Source organism: Azolla caroliniana, unplaced genomic scaffold, assembly GCF_043228905.1.
Source record: "Azolla caroliniana isolate FFs.n. ecotype wild unplaced genomic scaffold, voAzoCaro1.0.p SCAF_5, whole genome shotgun sequence".
Taxonomy (NCBI): domain Eukaryota; kingdom Viridiplantae; phylum Streptophyta; class Polypodiopsida; order Salviniales; family Salviniaceae; genus Azolla; species Azolla caroliniana.
In genome coordinates this window covers 13742818-13751283 of record NW_028230440.1, presented here as the reverse complement: position 1 = coordinate 13751283, position 8466 = coordinate 13742818, and positions in this window count along the sequence as shown.

The window sequence follows — 8466 nt, the reverse complement described above, 5'->3', positions numbered from 1 at the left end:
TTCGGATGTATGGGGGCTGACATAGAACATTAGTCTTGGTGACAGCCGATATTTCATCTCCTTCATTGACGACGATAATCAACACACATGGATCTACCTAATCTAAAGGAAAACCAAAGTTTTCAACTGGTTCTAGAACCTGCAAAGTCTTGTAGAACGGGAAACGGAGAGGAAGATCAAGTGTCAGCGGTTGGATGGCGGAAAGGATTACTTTTGTGGCCAATTCAACAACAATATGTAACAAATGGGAATTCGGAGAGAATTTAGTTGTAGATACACACTGGAACAAAACTGTATGGCCAAAAGGAAGAACCGGTCAATTGTGGAGGCGGCACGGGCAATGCTGGAGGAGAAGAGCATGCCCAAGTTCTATTGGACCGAAGCAGTATGGACGATCCTGTACATCCAAAACCGGATCGGGGATGGGTGTGAGCACACGAGCTATATTTTGAATGGAAGCCGAATTTAAGGCACCTTAGGATATTCGGTAGCATTGCTTATGTGCATGTGCTGGATTCGAACTCGGAGAAGTGTATCCTTGTTAGCTACTCACATGAGCAAAAGGGGTATAAGTGCTATAACCTCTGAACAAAACAAGTTCGAGTGAGCCGAGACGTCGAATTTGATGAGTCGGCATCATGGTAGTCTCTACCGGCTCCGATGTTCGACTCCGACCCAATTCCGGAGGATGAGGCTAGTGAGCCCGAAATGATCTGGGTAGAAGATGAAGAAGAATTCGGTACTCTGGATGAGAGTCCGACCTCATTCAGGCTAGGTGGGCTGAATAAGCGACGGAGTCAGCATGACTAGTCAGATGAAGAAATCGGTAGAGCAGAATTGTGCCAATCGACCCGCCAGAAGAACCCCGTCAAACGGTGTCGTGAAGAAAACCGACCTGAAGAGGAATCAAGGAATTAAAGGAGTGAACCCGCCCTTGCATGAGTGTGCGCAAATTGATACATTGTACATAACTAGGAATAGGATGGTTGATGTAAATATACTAGGTGTGACATATTTATTAATTAGGAAATCGATGCGTATCTCTGTCCGAAGGGACAGAGAATAATGTTGACATGTTTTTATGTAGTGGCCTCCTCGGCGACCTATAAAAGGGAAGGGGAATAGGAGAAGGGTATTACATTTTGGGAGGGAAGGAGGAGGTGTTGTCGGACTGGGAACCGAGCTCTCTGTTGCTCTGTAATCATTCTCTACAGGGTTGCAACCATTGTAATTGCCATTGTTATTGTAATAGAATCTCTTGTTTCCGCCGACCCGTGTTATCTGTGTTCAGAGAGTCTCTTCTTTCATCTCTCTCGAGTGTGCTCTGTGATTGAGTCAGTATACGCGTTGGTGGTCCAATCAACCGGTAAGTGTTGTCGGTTGCTGATAGGTCTAGCAGCCCTCGCACTGTCGCGTTCCTCACTTCCCTTGTCTCTCTTGCTCCTCGGTTTAGGGCCCCCGCGGTCCCGCCTTAATTCACACACGCACGCGTAATAACGTGACATATTTGGTGAACCCAACGTGAAACCAGGCGGTAGAGGAGTTGAAGATGAGGGGATCGGAGCTCGCCAAAGTCATGGCGGCAGCGGTTGATTAGATAGTAAGTGCTCACGAGGGCACAAGCGCCCTCGACAGGGCCATTGAAGCAATTGTTGGCATGATAGGCCGATTCGGTGGGAAAGACGCCACGAGCTATTTGGTGGCCTACCGGGCCGAGATGGTGATGAGAGACATTCCGGAGGATAGGCGTCTGGCCGGGTTCCCTCGGGTGGCGACACCGGGCATCCACGCAGAGGTGCTCGAGGTACAGGCTGGATGCCGGACTTGGGGAGAATTCGAAGAATGGCTTCTCGAGAGGTACGGGCTTGATGAAGCGCTTCGGATATTGAAGCGGGAATTCATGGAGTGGGTGGAAACCCCCGGGAAGGGGAGGAATGCGTCGACACTCCTCTGTGAGTTCGAAGAACGCTTGACACGGCTCTCAACACTGGACAAGACCGTGGTGGACATGAGCCGTGTCCTGTTGTTTGTCAAATCGGTGGACGTGCGGGATAGGGCCAGGTGGCTCTCCTGCGAGAGACAGATGATGGGCTGACGACCAATTGGGCTGTGGTCAAAGGGGTCTGCAGCCGCTTCGACAAATGGCGATAGTGGGGCGGTGAGAAGTCGTCGGCGACGGGACCCATGCGACCGAAGGCCACCGGCTGGACAACAGTGTATGTGGTGCGATGTGGTCGGGCAAAGCCGGCGAGACTATGTGGAGTTTGCCTAAGCCCTCAGGGGTAATGTGGTGTACCTATGGAACGGACGGGTGCATGTTGGTGATACTCGGAGAGCCGTGGAGACAAATTTCGGGTGTGGTGGGATGAAGCGGCTAATGGAAGAAGCGGAGGCGTGCCATGCTGAGGCAGTCCATTATTCAGCATCAGGCGGAAATGGCTCTCGACAGAGCCGGAACCAGAGAAGGCGGTGAAGGTGCGAACCACGCACCTGGAGGACATGGCCCTGGAAGACGAGTTGGCGAAAAGCCACTATTCGAGGTCGCACTGGGCCAAGGTCACTACGGAGACCCCTGTTCGGGTCGGGGACGTCCAAGAGCCTGTGGTGGCATTGATAGAAAGGAGAAATGGCCGATTAACAACAAGCACGGTTGGAAAATACGCGTGGCGACCTGCGCTACAGAGGAGCTGCACGGGGCGTGCCCGAATGTATGCATCAAGATCAGCGACGTCGAGATCAATCAACACTTTTTCGTGCAAGAGACATCCTCGCACCCGGTGATACTCGGCGAGCCATACATTACGGCGGCGCGTATGAAGACAAGGGTGTTGGATAACGGTTTGGCATACACATGCGTAAAGATCCAAGATGGCCGGCACTCCGTCCAATTCCTGACCATACTACCGAACCATGAGTGGAACCACGAAACCCTCGGCAATAGTCCGGACACCCCGAAGAATCCCCACACCTGTACCATAGGTAGGAAATTTGGGTTCTCCGATAACAGAGGTTGTACTATAGCCGGCATTAGCGGCCGAGAGAAGAAGTGGGTAGAGGAATGACTCGGGACATGCGGAGTCCTCGCCCCCGATGAGGAAATTAGTGGTGCTGTGGAAGCGGTCTCTTTCGACGACACCCTCGGGGAAATTGGGAAGGTGATCGAAGAAGGCCTCAGTGAAGAGTGGATGATTTTGGTTAACTCGGTGGGAATGTACGAAGTCATTGCCGACTTCGGGGAAAGGGTCAAGCAAGATCAAACGGCCTGCGTGGATACAAGGTACAAGATTGTGGACCGAAAGGTGAGGCCAGTCGCGGCACCCTTGCCGGAGGGCGATGAGGAACGAATAAAGGGGGTCGCGTGGGACCCAAGTTTACGGAATCCGGACGGTATAGGACACCAGTTCACCGACATAACGCTACGGGAGCTCAAGGTTAGTTGGGGGGCTTCTTACTGCCGGCGGAGGAGGAGAGGTTTCAGGGAATGCTCAGAAGGCACGGGAAGGCCTTCGCTTTTGCGCCGTGGGAGATCGGGTGCATGGACCCGACAATTGTGGAACCAATGGTGATCTTCACGGTACCGCATGTGCGGTGGAATCTCAAGCCAATTCCGGTACCTAGAGCTCACATCCCGGAGTTGGTGAAGCTGATGAAATAGAAGGTGGAAATGGTCATCCTCGAGCCATCGAGTGCCCCATATTCGAACTGGTGGTTTATGGTGCCAAAGAAGAACGGCATGTTGCGCTTCATTTAGGACCTGCAACCGGTCAATAAAGTGACCATTCGAAGTGCAGGTATCGGGCCGACCATTGAGAGTTTGCAGAGGCCTTCACCGGAAGGTGGATCTATTCGGTCGGGGATCTATACTCGGGGTACGACCAGTTCCAACTAGTGCAGGCTCCTCTCGGCCTAGTGCGGATGTGTACCTTGCCGCAAGAAGGGACCAACTCGGTGGCGCACATGGTGAACGCTATGAACAAAGTGGTAAGGGACTGCATCCCAGACATCACCATGCCGTTTTTGGATGACAAACCGATAAAGGGATGTCCGGTGGAAGAGAAGGATGAGTCGGTTGCATCGGACGGTTGCCAGAGGTTTGTTGCGGACCACATCAAAGACTGCGAGAAGGTGCTACAAAGGCTTGAGAACGCATGGCTCACCTTCTCCGGAGAGAAGTCAACTTTCGGGCAATCAGAGATCCTGGTAGTCAGGCAATTGTGTGGGCCTTACGGCCAGAAACCGTCTTCGACGAAGGTGGAGGCTATCTCCACGATGAAGGACGAATGCAAGTCGGTTACAAAGGTCTAAAGGTTCTTGGGGGCGAGTGTGTTCTATCACATCTGGGTTCCGCAGTACGCACATGTCGCAAAACCACTCTATGGGTTGCTAAAAAAAGGGTGTAAGTTCGAATGGGGCGAGGAGCATACTGAGTCGATCCGGAGACTGAAGGAGGCGATTACTGCGGCACCGGCTCTCCGAAAAGCAGTTTACCGCAAGGAGGTCCCAATCTACGTAACCATAGATACGAGCCCGACCGGGATAGGATGGGTGGTCAATCAGGAGGATGCGAGCGGCACGCGGTTCCCGATCCGGTTCGGGGCGAAGGTTCTTAGTGAGCGGCAGTGAGGATACGCCCAAGTTAAGCACGAACTGTGGGGTATCGTTTCGGTAGTCAAGGCCGGCAAGGACTATCTAATCGCAACGGAAGTAATAATCGAGACGGACTGCCTACCGATTCTCGGTACTGTTTCCGGATGCGCGACTCCGGACCTGGCATTGCTCAGGTGGATTGCGTACATCAAGTCTCTAAATCCGGAGATACAACACATCTCTGGTAAAGACAACACCATGGCCGATATGCTTTCAAGAGCATGGTTCGACGAAGAAGACGGCATGGTTTCGGAGAATGAAGAGATTGGCGAGGACTTCTTCGAGTCGGCTCGCATAGCGGCGAGGTCTGGGAGCACTGCGGTGCTTAATGAGTTCGACGAGAGCAAGTACAAAGGGGAGTGACTCCAGATCGATGGGTTCCTGAAGACGATGATGCTGGGAGCGGCGTGGACAAGGGAAGAGGCTAACCGGATCAAGAAGAAAGCATACTAATTCTTCCAACGAAACGGAAGCATATGGAAGCACCTGAAGAAGCGAAACGGAGTCCCACTCTGGGTGGTGGCAAGGAAGGAGGAGCAGGAAGCATTGCTAATGGCATACCACGAGAGTCCTTGGACTGGGCACCGGGGGACATGGGCCATGTTCGAGAAGCTGAAGGAGAAGTACTAGTGGCCAGGACTATACCAGGACGTGCATTGGTTCGTAACAACTTGCGAAAGTTGTCAGATGCATTCCATAGTCTGACATCGGGACGAGCTGCACCCGACTTGTCCACTGACTATCGACTTCAAGTGGATGGTGTATCTGGTGACAATGTTGATGGGGGTAGGGCAGATGTGGTACTTGGTGCTGGCACGAGAAGATCTGACGAACTAGGTGGAGCATCGAGCATTACCAAACAAAATGACTGCGGCCGTATACCGGTTCCTAATCGAGGAGGTGGTGTGTCAGTACGAGTGCGTAGGAAAGATCATAGCAGACCGCGGGAAACTGGATGCACTGGAGGCCGAAGAGTTGTTTGGACGGTTAGGGGTTAAACTCTCTCTCACTACGGCGTACAATCTAGAGGCAAACTGGAAGGTGAAACGCGGACACGGTATGGGCCTACGGAGGCCAGGTTGGGAATTGGCCGTGGCTACTACCCTACGCACTATGGGCAGACCGGATGACGTATAGTTCAGTAACCAGGTACATGCCGGTGGAGCTGATGTACGAGCAGAAACAGGTCATGCTAGTGGACCAGATGATTTCCTCCTGGGTGGCGATAGATTGGAGGGACGAGATGAGCCGGGAGGAACTGTTGGCCGCGCGGATTCGACCACTCGAGCGAAGACCGGAGGACGTGGAGCATGCAAAGGTGAAGCTACATGCAACGAGGGAGAGGAACAAAGGCCGGTTCCACCGAACGTACCGGCTACATCCAAAGAAGATCGAGGAAGGCAACTGGGTGTTGGTGTATGACAACAACCTCGACAACCAACACAAGGCAATGCACCAATTCACGAGGAGGTGGTTCGGGCCCTACGCCGTAACGAGCGCGAATGACAACAGGACATATCATCTTGCGGAGCTTGACAGGACGCAATTAACAGTGCCGGTAGCCGGGAAGCGGATCAAGGCGTTCAAGAAGCGGCATGAGGATGAGCTGGATCTGGGAAGAGTGACCGACGACGACGACCGGTTCAGAGCAGACAAGGATTCGGGAAGTGACGGATGATTACGGGCCAATCTTCTCCAGTGATTGTTAGTGTCTGGCTCATACCGATGGATCCGCGATTTGGTGGGGGTGGATGTCTTGAAGAAAACCGGCCCGAAGAGGAATCAAGGAATTAAAGGAGTGAACCCACCCTTGCACGAGTGTGCGCGAATTGATACATTGTACATAACTAGGAATAGGATGGTTGATGTAAATATACTAGGTGTGGCACACTTATTAATTAGGAAATCGATGCGTATCTCTGTCCTAAGGGACAGAGAATAATGTTGAGATGTTTTGATGTAATGGCCTCCTCAGCGACCTATAAAAGGGAAGGGGAATAGGAGAAGGGTATTACGTTTTGGGAGGGAAGCAAGATAATGTTGACGTGTTTTGATGTAACGGCCTCCTCGACGACCTATAAAAGGGAAGGGGAATAGGAGAAGGGTATTACATTTTGGGAGGGAAGGAGGAGGTGTTGTCGGACTGGGAACCGAGCTCTCTCTTCCTCTGTCATCATTCTCTGCGGGGTTGCAACTGTTGTAATTGCCATTGTTATTGTAATAGAATCTCTTGTTTCCGCCGACCCGTGTTATCTGTGTTCAGGGAATCTCTTCTTTCATCTCTCTCGAGTGTGCTCTGTGATTGAGTCGGTATACGCGGTGGTGGTCCAATCCGCGGGTAAGTGTCGTCGGTTGCTTATAGGTCTAGCAGCCCTCGCACTGTCGCGCTCCTCACTTCCCTTGTCTCTCTTGCTCCTCGGTTTAGGGCCCCCGCGTTCCCGCCTTAATTAACACACGCACGCGTAGTAACGCGACAACGGTATGGGTATAATGAGAATACATGATGAAGGCGGTGGAAGTGCGTGAGCTGGAGAGCTACGTAGTAGCGGAAAAAGATGCACAATGCTGTGCCGCTATGGAGGAAGAGATGCGGGCACTTGATGCCAACGACACATGGGACCTGGGACCTGGGACCTGACTCGATTGCAAGTGGGTGTACAAGGTCAAGTATAATGTTGACGCTTCGATTAACCGGTATAAGGCCCGGTTAGTGGCCAAAGGATACGCACAAACCCACGGAATCAATTACACCAAGACCTTTGCTCCAGTAGCGAGGATGACGAGGGTTCATGGAGTGCTAGCGGTTGTTGCAGCAAGGGGCTGGAATCTTCACTAAATGGACATGAAGAATGCATTTCTTCAAGGTGAGCTTGAAGAACAGGTCTACATGATCCAAGCCCTTGGATTTCAGTCAGATATGAACAAGTCAGCACTGTACCGACTCAAGTAGTCCCTTTATGGCCTGAAGCAAGACCCTTGTGCTTGGAATTCGAAGATTACACACCGGTCGCGTAAGATGGGGTTTGCGGCCTCCAAGTCAGACTTTTTGTTGTTCATGCGGAAAGGTCTGGATGGTCTAGTATGTATCCTATTATATGTAGATGATCTAACCATCACCGGACTCGGCCGAGTGAAATCCCAGTTGTAAGATGCTTTCAAAATGAAGAACTTGGGGGACCGTCAGTATTGTTGGGAATTGAGTCCCTCTGGATGGGATTCGGATGAGATCTGGATGAGCCGGATTGGACGAGACGAAGGAACCGGACTAGATGGATCTAGTGTGAACCGGATCCAGGAACATATCTATAAATATGTTCTTAGTGTGCCTGTCATGGCTATATTTGTCAATAGTGCCAAAGTCATATAACTATAAATATGACTTAGGGCAATCATTTCTGATCATAATGATGCATGTAGAGATATTGTTGTATAGACACAGGGAGAGTGTGAGATATAGAAAGCTTTTCTATCGTAACCGCTGGTTGGCGATGACATAGAGCTCGAGGTCGTTGCCGTTCAGTCTCGCATTGTATTCTTTTCTCATAGAGAGAGTTGGAGCTTGTGGGCTCTCGTGGTTTTTCCCTATTAGGGTTTGCGACGTTAACATCGTGTGTCTATCGTTTTTCTATTTTCTATTTTCTTCCATTGAGTGAGTAAGACTCGGTTGTGGCCGACCATTATTCCTCACAAACTGGTATCAAAGTGAACAACAAATGGAAGAGTCATTTGGAAGCATTTCCAAGCTCACCGGCTCCAACTACTCAGTGTGGAAGTCAAAGATAAGGGACATGCTCGTGGTCAAAGATCTTTGGTACAGTT